The sequence below is a fragment of the Heterocephalus glaber genome, unplaced genomic scaffold, assembly GCF_053883595.1.
Source record: "Heterocephalus glaber isolate CG9 unplaced genomic scaffold, H.glaber_assembly_v1.0 deba00001545, whole genome shotgun sequence".
Lineage (NCBI taxonomy): Eukaryota > Metazoa > Chordata > Mammalia > Rodentia > Bathyergidae > Heterocephalus > Heterocephalus glaber.
This window is the reverse complement of record NW_028258338.1, coordinates 129525-147542: the sequence shown is the minus strand read 5'-3', so window position 1 is coordinate 147542 and position 18018 is coordinate 129525. Positions and strand designations below refer to the sequence as shown.

The 18018-nt window shown below is 38.2% G+C and overlaps 2 pseudogenes across 1 annotated transcript; both read right to left on the bottom strand.

Annotated features, from left to right (window-relative positions):
* Positions 1-7800: 7800 nt before the first annotated feature.
* Positions 7801-8605, bottom strand: LOC101723620 (mitochondrial import inner membrane translocase subunit Tim21 pseudogene; annotated as a pseudogene).
* Positions 8606-9496: 891 nt separating this feature from the next.
* On the bottom strand, positions 9497-11785 carry LOC147824399 (uncharacterized; annotated as a pseudogene). Its single transcript, XR_015442390.1, has one exon. The product of XR_015442390.1 is annotated as an uncharacterized LOC147824399 (transcript).
* Positions 11786-18018: the final 6233 nt, after the last annotated feature.

The window sequence follows — 18018 nt, the reverse complement described above, 5'->3', positions numbered from 1 at the left end:
GTTATCTGGGAGATTATTTCTGCTTCGAATTTTTCTAGAGCCTCATTCATCTGTTTTGTTACTTCCTGTGCTATCAGTTCAGGGTCTCCAGGTGGTTGATTATCAGACTTTTGCACCTCATTTCCCCCAGAAATTGCCTTTTGTGGGGTGGAAGTCTGAGTTTGTGACTTGCTTAAATGTCTTCTCTTTTTTGTTTTTGGTACTGTCCTTGATTTAGTTCCTGGGTTGATATTTTGAAGTTGTTTATTGTAAGTATCTTTGTTGATGTATTTAAAACCCTTATGGAATGATTGTTTCTCAGAGGTATCTTTCAGATATAGCTGGTCTTTAGGTTTTGATTATACAAGGAAGGAAAACTGTTTAGATCAATCACGACACCTTAGGCCAATTCATGCAATCAGCAACACCATAGCATGAAATCTCTCTTAGAGAATGACAATTTGTGGTAGTTATTAATCTATCACCTTTAAAAAATAAAGAGACTCCTTCAGGGTATGTCTCTGCCTTCACAATAGACAACATGGGTAGCAGTGTGCAGTTATAAGTCAATGAGTCTCAGTAAGCTAGTCCCCCACCTGTGACATTCAGGCAGATTTTTGGTTGCAAGTCCCAAGTTAAGTTCCCTGTCCTCCTGCAGGGTTATACTCTGCAAGTTTGTATTGCGGGTTTCAGCTGCTTTTCCCCTGAAGAAAGTCCGGTTTCCGATGGGAGCTGATGATCCCTCCAACTTACCTATCACGATGGTCTGGTGTGCCTTTATTGCAGAGATTCCTTTCACTTTTCCAGTGGGCTTGTTTTCATCAGGGAGCCTGAGACAGGCGCTCTCTCTGTTGTTCACTTCTGGCGCTCAGGACAATGGCTTTTATGTCCCCCTGTGCCTCTGCAGTGTGTAACCAAGTAGCTGCCCAGCCAAAAGGCCAGAGGGTGGGGGGGGGATGTTGTTGGAAGCACCCATGCGGCCCAGCCGTCAGCTGGTGGGCCTTCCTTGGGGGGTCCTCCTCACCCTGTCCTGGTGGCTGGTGGCAAGCTGGTGAAGCAAGCCAGAGCAAGTAGGTCCCGGTCAGCCTGCAACCACTCGACCCCACTCAGCCCTGCCTGGCTCCATTTGGCTCAGCCGTCAGCTGGTGGGCCTGCCCAGGGGGGTCCTCCTCACCCTGTCCTGGTGGCTGGTCTCCACCATAGTTGTTTAGCCTCACTGAGCCATAACAGTGGTCACCTAATGGTGTAGTTGGAAACTGCCAGAAGGGGTCAGTGATTGGAGCCCCTTTTTATACCTAGCTTTTATTACTATGGTATTGTTTCCATACATCTTTTGGTTATTGACAGGTCCCCAAGTTGGACCCCCACCCAAGCAGTCCCACTACCTGCATCCACAGGTGTACAGAGATAACAAGAAGCCAGCACCTGCCCTGCTGCTCTCACCATGGCACTGTTTATCAGCCAGCCCCAGATCCATCACCCATGGGACTCTAAAATTTCCACCCTCTTGACCAGTGCCCCCTCCCCTACCTAAAATACCCCATATCAACCATGGACACCTTCCTCTCAGTCCCAGTGGCCTTCTCGCCCTTGGCCCATCTGCACCCAGATGGCAATAAACTCATCGCATGTTGCTTAGACTTTGTCTGCCTTGGTGGTCTCAATCATGCCTTGGTCTGACCTTACAGGTATACTTTTCTTCTGGATATTTAAGACCAAGTTAAAATGAGACTTATGTTAATCAAAATTAATTTCGTGTTCTCTATTATTGTCAGTAAGTCTCAGGCATCATCATCATCATCATCATCATCATCATCATTATTATTATTATTTTATTTTTGGCATGGGGATCGAACTCAGAACCTTGCACTTGCAAGGCAAGCACTGGAGCCACTGAGCTAAATCCCTGGCTCATCAGGTATTAATTTTGAAGCCATATACAGAGCCTCTCAGCTCTTCTGTCAGTGTCAGCTGCCAGGATGGGTCATGGTCTTGCTTGACAATATTGCTTTCTGTGAAAGCATGGGAGACCTTTCCCTCTTTGATGACACTCTTTTTTTTTTTTTTTTTTGGTACTGGGGATCGAACTCAGGTCCTTGTGCTTGTGCAGCAGGCGGCAAAACCACTGAGCTAAATCCCCGGCCCCATGATGACACTCTTTTTTGGCACACTCTACATTTATTGATTCTTGCCCTCTGGGGTCCAGCAATCACCTTGTTCAGGAGGTTCAGTGACTCACCAAAGTTGTAGGATCCTGTAGAAAAGGTTTTCTCCTGTCCTGGCTCCTTGTTGACCTTGGAGGTCCAGGGCCAAAATTTTGGCTGTTCTCTTAGCCCAGTTACCTTTTTAGTTCTGGACTCCATACTTCAGTTGTTGATCACCCAGAAGAGAAGATCATTGACATCAGTGTTGCAGTGGGAGCAGTGAGCTTAACTATTATTATTAACTTTATTAACTATTATTATTAACTTTGAAAAAAGTATAGCCAGGGGACTATTATTTCTTACCAATCATGGTTGTTTTAAAAGTTGAATCCCAGGAGAATGTTAATAGATAATAATTATAAAATTTCACAGAGAAAAGTAGAGACCAAGAGCCACACACATGACATTATTTCAGCATGACATTATCTTTGAAATATATTTAAATGTCTATCTTAGTATAGAATAGCCTTTTTAGCCAATCATCTCCATCTAGTATACAAAGAAGCTCTCACCTAATTTGTTATCTTTTAAAGGATGTTATTGAGGAAGTTTGTGACATTGTCTGGACTGTTCAGTGCCTGAGCATCTCTAAGTGTAGTGACACATATATAACATACACATCACATAAGCTTTTTTATTTATTTTTTAAAAAAACATCATTTGACTGGTGGTCTCATGCTGGCTTGACATGTACCTCTTACAAGTAGCTGGAGCACAAGAGAAGATACCTTAGTCTAAAGGAAAAGATAAACACAAACAATCCTACTTTTATATTTTAGAAGACCTGTACACCTGGAAGGCTTGAATACATTTCATACATCATGAAATTAACAACAATGAGTGTCACAGCTATATGGAAATCTTTGTCTCTTAATTTAGTTTTGTATCAAGAGCATCTTTTAATAAGAGAACCTTATTGTTTTACCCACAGAAAACTTAAACTTTTGATGATAACCAGTGTAAATATATTACAATAGTATATTTACCAGTGTTTATTGGGATGTATTTCCCATAAGGTGATGAAAATTTTGGAGTCCCATTAGTGAATAAAGACTGCAGTAGATGTTTCCAGGTAGCTGCTCCTTCATTCACCAAGAGAAGTCTCATCCAGCATTTTCTCCAAGCTTAAGGGATACCCATTTAATTATTTTAACAAATTTTTCAGATGACCTATGAGAACCAGATCATAACAACTCACACAGTCTTCTTCTTCTTTTTACTTTTTATTTTACTGGTACATTTTAGATGTACATAGTGTTAACATTCATCATAGGGAATTTGTACCTGTACATGATATTTCTTGCTGCTGCTTTCTTTCCCATTTCCCTCCAATTCCTTCAACCTGCTCCCCTCTTTATCTAAAAGAGACCATTCTTTTCTTTTCTGTCAATTCTTTCACCCTCCCCCTTACCTTGTTCCTCTTCCCATTTGAACATTTTCTTCCCATTTCCCAATGTCTATTATATATTTTGGTCCTTATTTACACTTTGAGTTTCTTGTAACAGAGAAACCATGTGATATTTACACGTGTATCCAATTTATTTTACTGAAGAGTATGGTCTCAAGGTGCATCCATTTAGCTAGAAATGTCTCAAGGTTGTCATTCTTTATGGCAGAGTAGTACACCATTGTATAAAAAAGACCCCACATCTTTTTTATTTATTCATCAGTTGATGGGCACTTGGGCTATTTCCAAGCTTTAGCTATGAGAAACTGTGGTTCTATAAACATGGGTGTGCATAATCACTATGACATGATGTTTTTAATTTTGGGGGGAACATACTAAGACAGGGAATAGCTGGGTTGAATGGAACCTCTAGTTTTTTTTAGAAATCTCCACACTGATTTCCACAGTTGTTGCACCAGCCTATACTCCCAGAAACAGTGGAGAAGTGTTCCTTTTTCCCTACAGCCCTGCCCACATTTGTTGTTGGTTGATTTCTTGATAGCAGCCATTCTTTTTGGAGTGAGATAGAATCTCAGCATTGTTTCAATTTGCATCTCTTGAATGACCAGTGATGCTGAACATTTTTTCGTGTATTTATTTGCCATTTCTACTTCTTCATCTGAGAAGTGTGTATTCATCTCTGATGCCCATTTTTGGATTGGGTATTTAAATTTGGGGAGGTCTGATTTTTTTGAGTTCTTTATATATTCTCAATATTATTCCTTTGTCTGAGGAATAAATTTTTTCCCACACTGTGGGTTGTCGCTTCACTCTGTTGGTGATTTCTTTTGCTGTGCAAAAGCAGTTTAGTAAGATAAGATCCCCATTGTTGATTCTTTGTGATATTTCCTGTGCAATAAGTTTTTTGTTCATAAAGTCTTTGTGTACACCAATGTCTTCAAAAGTCCTACCTATCCTATCTTCCAGAAAATTTAGTGTTTCTGCTTTAATATTTAGATCTTTGATCCTTTTTCATTTTAGTTTAGTGCATGGTGAACAATATGGGGCTTATTTTAATCTTTGGCATGTAGAAAGCCGGTTTTTCCAGCATCATTTATTAAAGACACTATCTGTCCTCCAGTGAAGGTGTTTGGCTCCTTTGTCAAAGATAAGATGGCTGAGTATGTCTGTAGTTGTTTCTGCTTTCTTCTGTTCCATTGATCCCTAACACAGTCCTTATTCCTTTTATTTCTTTCTCTTGTCTAATTGCTGTGGCAAATGTTTGCAGAACTATATTGAATAAGAGTGGTGATAGTGGACATATTTGTCTTGTTCCTTATTTTAGAGTGAAAGATTTCAGTTTGTCCATTTAGTGTGATGTTGTGTATTAGTTTTTTATAGATGGCTTTTATTTTTTTATCCTTTTTTTCCCATTAAGTTTATTGGTACATTTTAGGTATAAAATACAGTTACATTCATCATTGGGATATTGTACCTTTACATGATATATCTTGGTTCTTATTTTTTTCCCCTGCCCTTGCCCTCCCTTCACCCCCTCCACCCTTCCCTATTTGTAAAGACTGTTTCCACTTTTTTTCTTTTCTCATATTTTTTCTTTTCCCTTCTTTCCTTTCTCCTACCCCTCCCACTTCCCCTACTCCTTTAGACCTTTTCTTCCTATTGCACAATATCAATTATACATTTTTAAAATTACAGTATCAAAATTTAGAGGACATTAGGACAGATTTTACAGAATTTAAAAGGATATAGAAAGCATATTACAAAAATCTTTTTAATTATCTTATAATCAACTAATTTAAAATACAGGGCTTCCAGATTATCAGATGCTTTTCTGCATAGCATTGATTGTTGCAGTTGATCAAATGATTGCCTCAACAAATACTTGTTATTGTAAGATTTATATAAAATTGCCTCATATTAATTATGGGTAGAAAACTAAATTGTCAGGGAAGAGAAGTGTTTCATTTGCTTTATAGTCACTTTGTGAAGCTTCTAATAAGACAAAAAAATCCAAGAGAAACCTTATTTTGCTCATGTATGTAGAATATAAAACATTTTTCCTTAAGGTGATTTTAAGTAGATTAATGTTTATATGTAATTATCTCTAAGTTTCTGTGTTTTAGGGAACATCATTAATAACTGTAGACAAGAAATAAATTATTTATATTTTCTTGTGTTCTGGTTGTTGGTGGCTTATTTCCCCTTGATTTTAAATTCTCCTATACTAACATGTTTCAGTAATTTTGTGATATAAACAATTAATGTTTATAAAATGATAAACAGTAATGCTTATAAAATGACAAAACTGCCTTTTTATTAGTACATGTTTGTAGTATATGATGATTACACTGTTTGTAGGGAGTCGGTACATGTACATAACACATCTTAATCTTTTTCCATCTGCTTCCCTTCCCTCCTTCCATTTGTTGATCCCCTTCTCATCTGAGAAAGATCTATCTCCCTACTTCCTATTATCTATTTTTTACTTTGCTCTTTATTTATATTTTGGATTTTTCACATAAGAGAAACCATGTGATATTTAAGTCCATGTCTGATTTATTTTATTTAACATTATGGTCTCAAGGTGCAATACCTTTTTATAATTTTAAATGGTGATACATCTTTGGATGTAAAGTTATGTCAATGAGCAGTTGAATAAAATCAAACTAGATTTAGATTCACTAGTAGAGCTAGGTAGATGCAGATAATCTGTATGTATATTGCAAAAAACAAAATAAGATCACATTTAAAAACTTAAAAAGTTTATTATGCACACAAAATAATAGTTTTGTATAATAAGAAACAATCTACTGGGAAGGCAGAAAAACTGGCTGAGAGACCTAACCCAAATTGAGTTCTCCCTATCACTGAAAGCATGTTCCCTCAGGGAGAAAACAGTTCTGCTGTGACACTTCCATACTTCCTAAACATGTGAAATTTTTAGAATTAAAGTAATAAAACACTTCAGACAGCAGTTAAACCAAAACTTTAACTCACTTAAGTAAGGAGATAAACTAAGCAAGGAAACAAATTTCCTGAAGATCTTTCTATCCTGAATATGCTAGGATCTCAAAAACCCATCAGAAACCCCTCCACTCTCAGTTCTAAAGAATAAAGAAATAGTGCTGGGGAATCCCCATTCTGAAGCCTCCACAGATAAGGGGCCACAGGGCACTTTAGTTATGTGATAAGGACTTATAAGTGAAAGTCACTTTTTAATAGGTCTCCAGCAAATACCTCAAATAAAATGTTCATATTTAAAAAATAGTTTTTAAAAAGGTCCTCACACACATTTGAACAACTCCCACTTATTTCTGGCATTCTCTTGGCAGTGTCAAGTATCAGCATAAATTCTGAAGGGGCCAGGGACACCTCCTGGCACCTGTATGGTCAAGGCACTTGTACCCATCGTCTCAGTCACCAGCCAACCAGGGAACGGTGAGGTCTGATGAGGCTGAAGGACCTGCACAGCCCACACACCTGCTAGAACAGATGGAGTGAGAGCCAGTTCACCAGATGGCAGAGTGTGTTCTCCTCCCACAGTAGACAGTGCCTCGAATCGCGGAGTGGGAAACAGGAAATAGATTCCTAAGTCATACAATTTCCACAACCTTTCTATGATGTATTTGTCATCTAACTGATTATAGTTCTCAAATACTTTTATATGTTATCTTAAGAGATTCCAAATCATATGGAAGATTTTTTTTTTTTTTTGGTACCAGGGATTGAACTTGGGTCCTTGTGCTTGCAAGGCAAGCGACGGAACCACTGAGCTAAATCCCTGGCCCTGGAAGATGTTTTTGACATTTTTTTTTTCCTGGTACTGGGGATCGAACTCAAGACCTTGAGCTTGTGAGGCAGGCACAGTGCCACTGAGCTAAATCCCCAGCCCTTGATGTTTTTCTTAGTTCTAATTTTTTCTGCTGGCTTTATATAATTATGTAATATTTAAAAAACCCAAAATATTGAAATTTGTTTTATTTACATGTTGTAAAATATTCAGTAACAAAAAATTCTCATCATGAATATTAGAGCAGAAATACTGCCATAATTGAAAATTCACTCATAAAATACGCTCTATGTTCTATTTCATGATTTTTCACAAGAAAGACTTGTCTAAATGCATCAAATATCCTATTACATTCATCTTTATGAGTGATATACTCCTGTCTTACTGTTTGGAACAGATTCTGGAAGAGAGTTGTGAAGATCATAATGAATCTGCACCATCTCACACCCACCAGGAAACAGTATGCTTGCTTGATTCTTTTAATTATCTTGGAATCGATTACCTTCAATGATAATGGTTCTTCTAGGATAGGATTCCACTTCCACAAATATGTACCAAAATTCATATTCACCATTCTTTGGATTCTCTTTCACTTCCACATGCACTGTTCCTTGCTTCCCTGGCTCGGACTCTTCAATGTAGAATTTCACACGTGTGTGTTTCAGCCCATCTTTTACATATTCGATAAAACTGACATGATGCCTTCGACCATGTCTCATCATCTCCCTGTAGCCTTTAACAGGCTCACCAAGGAAATTGATCACCTCGGGATGTGTTCTGCATTTTTCTAAGGCTTTCCCATATATCTTACTAGGACTGGATGAAGAAAAAAGTTCTTTGAAAAATCACGTAAAACAAGGCACCTGTAATGCTGATGCCAATGAGTACCACTACTAAGTAGGTGAAATCTTTTCCAGCTTCTTTCACTTTCTGAGTCTTTGGGATAGCGGTTTCCCCTCTCTGACCTCTGTGCACAGATACTCGCTTGGTGCTGCCCTCCGCTTTCTGGGGTCGCAGTCCCTGTGTCCAGATGGTTTTCTGGGCGACTTCAAAGATAGATCCAGGTCGCACCATTTTCTTCTGCTATTGAAGCCCCCATTTCAAACTGGGCTCAGTCGTAAAGCAAGCTTTGTTAAGCGCAAAGTGTGGCAACAACAGTCATCTCCTAGAGGATCTGTGCAGCTTCTCTGGATACTGTGTAGCTCATATAAAAGTACAAATCATGTTCAAAGAAAACTTCCGCGTAGTGACGATGCTAACTACAGTCACCAAAAACTTACTACCCAGCCAGACACGTACTGAAATTCACACATTTGTATTACAGGAGCTTTAGGTTTATATTGACAAAAAGTCTCCTGAGAGAATGTTCATCTTCCTTTTGTCCTCTTGTTATGTGAATTAAAATGTCCAGATTACCACCCGTGCTGACATTCGCACCTTCCCCGTCATACCTTCGCAAAGCAGCCTGGAACTCTTCCAGGCATTCTGGGAAGCGGAGTCTAAGGACTTTCTAGATGGCTTTTATGAGATTGAGATAATGACCATCTGTTCCAATTTTCTATAGGGGTTTTATCATGAATGGGTGTTGGACTTTGTCATACTATTTTTCTGCATCTATTGAGATGATCATATGGTTTTTGTCCTTGACTCTGTTAATATGGTGTATTATAGTTATTGATTTGCATAGATTGAGCCATCCCTGCATCCTTGGAATGAATCCTACTTGGTCATGATGTAATATCTTCTTTTTTTTTTTTTTAGGTTTCCTTCAGATGAAGTATGGCATTATATCCTTTATATTACTTACATTTATAGGCTATCAAGACAAAGGAATTTTTACAGGACACTGAAACTGTTACAACTGATATCTTTCTTCTATTTTTCTCATTCACATGGTTTTGATCCAGTGTACATGCTTACACGTGGACCAACTAAAGAGTTTTGCACATCTCTTCCACTAATGATATTTTTCTCAATACTGTGTTCTTTCAACCCTGTGAAAGGAACCCACATGCTAGAGGCTTTCCCACTCTACCTTGACAGGAGGCCCTCCTCTAGGCATTCTTAGGTATGCTACAGTGGATGGGAGATAAAGAGACATTCCACATTCTGTATTTAGGGTTTCTGGCCAGCATGAATCCTTGTATGCTTTTGCAAGTAATCATAGCTCCTGAAGACTCTCCCACATTCCTCACATGTCTGTCCTCATTATGAGTTTTTCCATGCCTTAGCATTTTGCCGTACTCTCAGAAAGCTTTCCCACATAGATCACACATGTAAGGTTTCTCTCCATTATGGTTTCTTTCATGTATTCAAAGAGTTCTGGCATGAGTGAAGGCTTTTGCACAATGCTTACTTGCAAAAGGTTTCTCTCCAGTGTGGATTCTTTCATGTATTTCAAGGAAACTGGAACACCGGAAGGATTTCCCACATTGCTGGCATATATAGGGCTTTTCTCCAGTGTGAATTTGTGCATGTCTTCGATAGTAGGTGGAAAAAGCAAAGGTTTTCCTGCACTGCACACATGTGTGAGGTTTCTCTCCAGTGTGGGTCCTTTCATGATTTCAAAGGTCACAGGGCCACTTAAAAGCTTTGTCACATTTTTTACATTCATGGGGCCTCTCTGTACAGTCCTGATACTCAGATAGCCTGTGTCCATGGATAATTATTATTTTTTTCCCCATTAACTTTATTGGTACATTTTAGGTATACAATACAGTTACATTCATCATTGGGATCTTGTACCATTACATGAGTCCTTTGGTTCTTATTTTTTTTCCCCTTCCCTTGCCCTCCCTTCCCTATTTGCAAAGACCTTGTATCCATTTTTTTCCTCTTCTCATATTTTTTCCTTTCCCTTTTTTCCCTTCCCCTACCCCTCCCAATTCCCCTGCTCTTTTAGACCTTTTCTTCCTGTTACACAATATCAGTTATACATTTTTTAAATTACAATATTAAGATCTAGGAGACATTACCACAGATTTTACAGAATTTAAAAAGATATAGAAAGCATATTACAAAAATCTTTTTTGAAATAAATTTGACAACTTCTAAGAAGTAACTTAGAAGACAAATTAATGAAACTAACTCTGGAGGAAATATAAAATTTGAATAGCACCTATTAAAGTATATTCCTAGCTTGAAAACCTACCTATATGACAACAGTAGGCTCATAAACATTTTAACTGATAAATTATATCAAACAAAGCAGAAAAAAGAAGGAACACTTCTCCCCTCATTTTAGGAAATCAACATTGTGTTAATCCTAAAACTGGATAAAGATAATAGAAGAAAAAAGTATGAACTTAGATAGAAATTTGTTTAACAAACCAAACTCTTAGAAGTCAGATCTGGCAGTATGTAGAAAGTGGTTTTATTATAGGGATGGCAGTGTTGGTTCAGCATTGGAAGATCCACCCCCAAAAGTCATCATTTTAACAAAAGAAAGGAGAAAGCCATATGATCCTGTCACTAGTTGGAGAAAGAGTATTGGACTAAATTCTACAGCTGTTCATGGTAAAAGCTAACAGGAGACTAGAAGTAGAACAGAACCTTCTCAACAGATCAAAGACATGTACTCTATACTTCCAGCGAGAATGCCTTATATGAATGGAGAAGACACAATGCTTTCTCCTTAAGGTGGGGAACAAGGGCAGATATGCTTACTCTTTATCTGTCCATTAAATTTGAAACCTAGTCCCCACCAAAATAGTCTGGCAATAAAATAACACAACTAGGATAGGATTGGCATGGCAGAAGCAAAATCTTTATATGTAGATGAAATGATCATCTACAGAGAAAATACTAAGAAATCTCTAGGGGCCCCTAGAACTTGTACTTGAATTTAGCAGGATTAGAAAACACAAGGTATATATAACAATTCAGGTCTGTGTATACTTGCTATAAATGAAGAATTGGATATTGAAATTTTAAAGTTATGTAGGAGTACAAAGGACCCAGAAAAGCCAAAAACAAAAACAAAAACAGTGTTGGAAGACGTTTAGTACCTAATTTTAAGACTTCTTCTAAAGCTACAGTAATCAAGGCAGTGTTGGTGTAAGGAAAAACATATAGATCATTTGAATAAAACAGAGAATCTAGAAATAGAACCACACATATATGGTCCACTGAGTTTTGAAAGATTATTTAACATTAGCATTTTATAGAATATAAACTTGATTCAAGAGCTGAGGAAGAGATAGTGTCTTCAGCAAATGGCACTAGAACACCTGGTATCCATATATAAAAAATTAACCTCAACCCTTTTTTTCCATACATGAAAATAACTTGAAAGGATCTATGAACTTAAATAAGAAAGCCTAAAAGTATAAAACTTTAAGAAGAAATTATAAGGGAAAATATTTATGAATTTAGGGTAGGCAAGAACTACCTAGGATACAAAAACCATGACATATAAAAGAAAAAAAAATTGATGAGATTCCATCAAAATTTAGAACTTTAAATGACATCATTAAAATGAAAAGTAGTCCTTAAACAGACCATATTTACAATGCATGTAACCTATGACCAGAATATATAACGAATTCTTAGAGCTCATTAATAGACAACCCAATTAAAATGTAGACATAAGAAGATGATAAATAGCCAGTATAGCACAAGGAATGGTGTGCAATTCTAGAATCAGAAAAATACTAATCAGTACAATAATAAGATTGAATTATACACTCATTAGGGAGATGAAGTCAAAAGTTTTAAAAGCCTTGTCATGACTTTTTCTTTTTGTTGGATTCTCCCCCTTTGCATTTAATTTGTCACACCCAATGGATTCATTCTGCTGGGTTTCCTGGGGTTGTGATCCTCATTGTCTTTTCCTAGAGTATTGTCTAAAGTTTTTTGGAATGCCGGTTTGATATTCATGAAGTTCCTGAGGTGCTCTTTATCATGAAAGTATCTTATTTCTCCATCAATTTTGAAAGATAGTTTTGCAGGGTACATCAATCTGGGTTGGAGGCTGTTTTCCTTTAGGGCTTGCAGTACATCACTCCAAGCTCTTCTTGCCTTGAGGGTTTGCATTGAGAAGTCTGCTGTGATTCTGATGGGCTTTCCTTTGTATGTGATTTCTTTTCTCTCACTGCTTGTAGAATTTTATTCTTCTGTTGGATTTCTGGAATCCTAACTATTATATGCCTATGTGTAGATTTTTTTTTTGATTAAGGTTAGCTGGAGTCCTATATGTCTCACTTATCTGTATGTCAAGTTCTTTCCCCCTCCTTGGGAAGTTTTCTGCCATCACTTCTGTGAAGAGATTTTTTATGTCATCTGCACTCTATCCTCTTTCTTCATTGACTCCAATCAGTCTTATGTTATTCTTCTTTGCATCGTCTAGCAGCTGCTGGATTGATTTCTCATGTTCCCTTACAATTTTAAAGCAATTTTTCTTTTCCTTGTCATTAATTGCAATCTTATCTTCTATATGTGAAATTCTATCCTCACATTGGTTCATTCTGCTGTGCAGACTTTCGATGGAGTTTTTAATCTCTTGGAAATTTGTTTGTATCTGTTTTATGGATTCCATTTGTTTCCTATGTTGGGATTCCATCATGTTCCTCAGATCCTCTATTTTTTTATCTGTGTCCTCTCTAGATTTATTAATCATGTCTTGCACCATGAGCAAAATCTTTGCTGTTATCTGAGTAATTATTTCTGATTTCATTTTTCCCAGATCCTCTTTTGTTGCCAGTTCAGAGAGTCCAGGTTGTTGAGTATCAGAGTGTTCCATCTCGTTTCCCTTTGGGGTTGCTGTAGGTCATCTGAAAGTCTGTTTTTGAGGCTTGTTTATGTGTCTTCTCATTTCCACGGGTGGGGGGGGTGCTTCTGGCGCCCACACGGCTCACCTTCTGTGCCCTAGGAGCTTAGGATGGCAGCAGGGGAACTTCCTTCTGGGTGCTGGGACTGGCTGAGCTTCACTGCCCTAGGAGCCTGTGATGGAGGTGCGGAGCTTCCTTCCAGGTACTGGAACCGGCTGAGCTTCACTGCCCTAGGAGCCTGGGGTGGAGGTGGGGAGTTTCCTTCTGGCTGCTGGAACCTGCTGAACTTCTCTGCCCTGGGAGCCTGGGATGGATGTGGGGAGCTTCCTTCCAGGTGCTGGAACCCGCTGAACTTCTCTGCCCTAGGAGCCTGGGATGGAGGCTGGAGGCAGGGAGCTTCCTTCTGGGTGCTGGGACCAGCTGAGCTTCACTGCCCTAGGAGCCTGGGATGGAGGCGGGGATCTTCCTTCCGGTTGCTGGTACCGGCTCACCTTCTCTGCCCTGGGAGCCTGGGATGGAGGTGGGGGAGCTTCCTTCCTGGTGCTGGGACCAGCTCACCTTCTTGGCCCTAGGATCCTGGGATGGCAGCGGGGGAGCTTCCTTCCTGGTGCTGGGACCAGCTCACCTTCTCTGCCCTGGGAGCCTGGGATGGCAGCAGGGGAGCTTTCTTCTGGGTGCTGGGACCATCTGAGCTTCCCATGGTTAATTATTATGTCTCTCAGAAATGATGAAAGACTACTGACCACTTCTCTACACAGGTGGCTTTTACGTCATTTTAACCTAGAAGTGTCCTTGTATTTGTTGCATATATCTTTATGATTGCTATCTCTTCCTCTTGGATTGTTCCCTTTATAAGGATGTAGTGACTTTCTTTTGTCTCTTTTAATCAGTTGTGGCTTGAAATCCACTTTATCTGCAAAAGGAATAGCCTCTGCTTTTTGCCAGGTTCTGTCCAATGGAGTATTGTTTTCCATTCTTTGACTTTCACTGTATAAATATCTTTTTGAATGAAATGTGTTTCTTCTATGCAGCATATTGTTGGATTTTGCTTCTTGATCCATTCTACCAGTCTGTTTCTTTTTTCATTGGTGAATTGAGACCGTTAACAGTGATGGTTATAACTGATGTATATTGACTTATCTTTGTCAGGTTTTTTTCCTTGTTGGTTCATTTTTTGCCCCCTATGTTTAATGTCTTGCCTTGCCTAATGGATTCATTTTGTTGGGGTTCATGGAGTTTTAGTCTTTGTTATCTCCTTCTATAAAGTCCTTCAGAACATTTTATAGTGCTGGTTTGTTGGTCATGAATTTCCTCAGGTTGTCTTTGGCATCAAACTATCTCATTTCTCCATCAATTTTGAATGATAATTTTGTGGGGTATGTCAATCTGGGTTTGAGGTTGTTTTCTTTTAAGGCTTGAAATACTTGACTCCAAGCTCTCCTTCACTTGAGGTGTGTATTGAGAAGTCTGTTGTGACTCTTTGCTCTAACAGCTTTTATTATTCTGTTCTTGTATTGTATTTCTGAAATGTTTACTATTATATGCTTTGTTGTAGATTTTTTTCATAATGGCTAATTGGAGTTCTAATATGGAGTTCTAGATAAGTGATATTTGTATGTCAAATTCTTTTTCCATGCTTGGGAAGTTTACTACCATTACTTTTGTGAACAGGTTTTTAAATCATATGTGCTATCTCCTGCATTTTCAGTGACTTTGATCAATCATACGTTATTCTTATTTGCATCACCTAGCACCTGTTGGGTTAGTTTTTCATTATTCCATGCTAATTTTATGAAATTTTTCTTTTCATGATTGCTAAATGTAATCCTGTCTTCTATATCTGATGTGTGCTCACATTGCCTCATTTTACTTTGTATACTTTCAATGGAATTTTAAAAAATTTTCTTATATTGGTACATTTTAGGAATACAATATAATGATATTCATCATTCGAAATTTGCACCTTTGCAAAATCTCTCTTGGTTCTTATTTTTTCCTCCTTCCCCTGCCCTCCCTTAAACCCCTCCATCCCTCCCTATTTACAAATACTTTGTTTCCATTTTCCATTTTCTCATATTAATTCCATTCCCCTCTTTCCTTTTCCCTACTCCTCCCACTTCCCCTTCCCCTTTGCCCCTTTTCTTCCTATTTCACATTATCTATTATACCTTTTAGTCCTTATTTACACTTTCAGTTTCTCACACTAGAGAAACTATTCTGTATTTACACATGTGTCCTACTTATTTCATTAAGAGTGTTGCCTCAATGTGCATCCATTTAGGTATAAATGTCTCTAATTTCTCATTTTTTATGGCTGAGTAGTACTGCATCGTATAAAAAACCCCGTCATTTTCTTTATCCAGACTCCAGTTGATGGGCATTTGGACTGTTTCCAGGTTTTAGCTATTACAAATTGTGCTGCTATGAACATGGGTGTACATATATCACTGTGGTATGATTCTTTTAATTCCTTAGGGTAGAAACCCAACAGGGGAATAGCGGGGTCAAATGAGACTTCCAGTCCTAGTTCTTTGAGGTATCTCCATACTGATTTTCACAGTGGTTGCACCAGTCTACACTCCCACTAGCAGTGGAGCAGTGTTCCTCTTTCCCCACAGCCCCACCAGCATTTGTTATTGGTTGGTTTCTTGATAGCAGCCATTCTTTCTGGAGTGAAGTGGAATCTCAGCGCTGTTTTCATTTGCATCTCTCAAATGACCAGTGATGTTGAACATTTTTTCATCTTTATTTGCTATTTCTACTTTGTGTGAGAAATGTCTGTTCATTTCAGATGCCCATTTTTGGATTGGGTTTTTAATTTGGGAGGTCTGGTTTTTTTAAAGTTCTTTTTAGATTCGAGATAGTAGACATTTGTCTGAGGCACAGCTGGTGAAAAATTTTTCCCATGTTGTGGGTTGTCTCTTCACATTGTTGGTGGTTTCTCTTGCTGTGCAGCTTTTTAATAAGAAGAGATCCCACTTATTGATTGTTTGTGCTAGTTCACGGGCAACTGAGGGTTTGTTCATAAAATCTTTTCCTATACCAATGCCTTCAAGAGTTCTATGTAACCACTGTTCCAGCTGTTGCAGGGTTTCTGTTTTAATATTTAGATCTTTAATCCATTTAGATTTCAGTTTAGTGCATGGTGAGAGATATAGGTCTAGTTGTAGTCTTTGGCAAGTTGAAACCCAATTTTTCCAGCACCATTTATTAAAGAGGCTCTCTTTCCTCCAGTGAGGGTGTTTGGCTCCTTTGTTGTAGATGAAGTGGCTGAGTGTGTCTGGAGTTGTTTCTACATCTTCTAATCTGTTCCACTGGTCCTCAGGTCTGTTTCTTTGTCAGTACCATGCTGTTTTTATCACAGTACCTTTGTAGTATAGTTTCAAGTTGGGGGTTGTAATACCCCCTGCCATGTCTCTGTTACCTAGAATTGCTTTTGCTATTCTGGGTCTCTTCTTGTTCCGAATGAATTTTTGGATTTTTTTCTCAAGGTCTGTGAAGTATGCTGCTGGGATTGCAATTGGGATTTTATAGCAGTTTTGGAAGTATGGCCATTTTCACTATGTTGATCCTTCCTACCCAGGAGCAAGTGATGTCTTTCCATTTTCTGATATTGTCTTCAATCTCTCTTTTCAGAGTGCTATAGTTTTCAGAGAATAGGTCTTTGATTTCTTTTGTCAGGTTGATTCCTAGGTATTTCAGTTGTTTGGATGCTATTGTGAAAGGAATTGTTTGCCTTATTTCTTTCTCAGTGAGTCTGTTGTTTCTGTAGAGGAAAGCTATTGATTTTTGTATGTTGACTTTATATTCAGCTACTGGACTGAATTTGGTTATTAAGCCTAGAAGACTTTTAGTGGCATTCTTGGTGTCTTCTGTATAGAGTATCATGTCATCTGCAAGTAATGACAACTTGGTTTCTTCATTCCCTATCTTTATTCCTTTTATTTCTTTCAGGTGTGTAATTGCTGTGGTTAATGCTTCCAAGACTATATTGAACAAGAGTGGTGATAGTGGACATCCTTGTCTTGTTCCTGATTTTCTTGTGAAGGATTTCAGTTTTTGATAATTTACTATGATATTGGCTGTTGGTTTTTCATAGTTGGCTTTTATCAGATTGAGGTAGAGATGTCTATGCCAATTTTTTGTAGGGTTTTTATCATAAATGCATGTTGGGTTTTGTCAAATGCTTTTTCTGCATCTATTGAGATGATCATATGTTTTCTGTTCTTGGCTCTATTGATATAATATATTACATTGATTGATTTGCATATGTTGAACCATCCCTGCTTCCCTGGGATAAATCCCACTTGGTCAGGGTGTATCATCTTCTTGATGATCTTCTGCATTCTATTTGACAAAGTATCTTATTAAGGATTTTTGCATCTATGTTCATTAGTGAGAGTGGCCTATAGTTCTCTATTTCGGTTGGGTCTTTCTCTGCTTTGGGGATCAGGGTGATGCTTGCTTCCAGGAATGAATTTGGGAGTATTGATTCCCTTTCAAATTCATTGAAGAGTTTAAACTGTAGTGCAGCAGTTCCTCTCTAAATGTCTTGTAGAATTCAGCAATGAATCCATCGGGACCTGGGGTTTTCTTAGTTGGTAAGTTTTTATTATGTTTTCAATTTTATTGATTGATATTGGGTTGTTTAGATTTTTTAGGTCTTTTTCATTCAACGTTGATAATTCATATGTATCTAGGAATCTGTCCATTTCTTCTGTGTTTTCCATCTTATTGGCATATAGGTTCTCGAAGGAGGATTGATGATCCTCTGGATTTCTGCTGGGTCTGTTGTAATTTCATCCTTTTCATTCCTAACTGCATGGATTTGGGCCTTTTGTTTTCTTTTTCTGATAAGGTTGGCTAAGG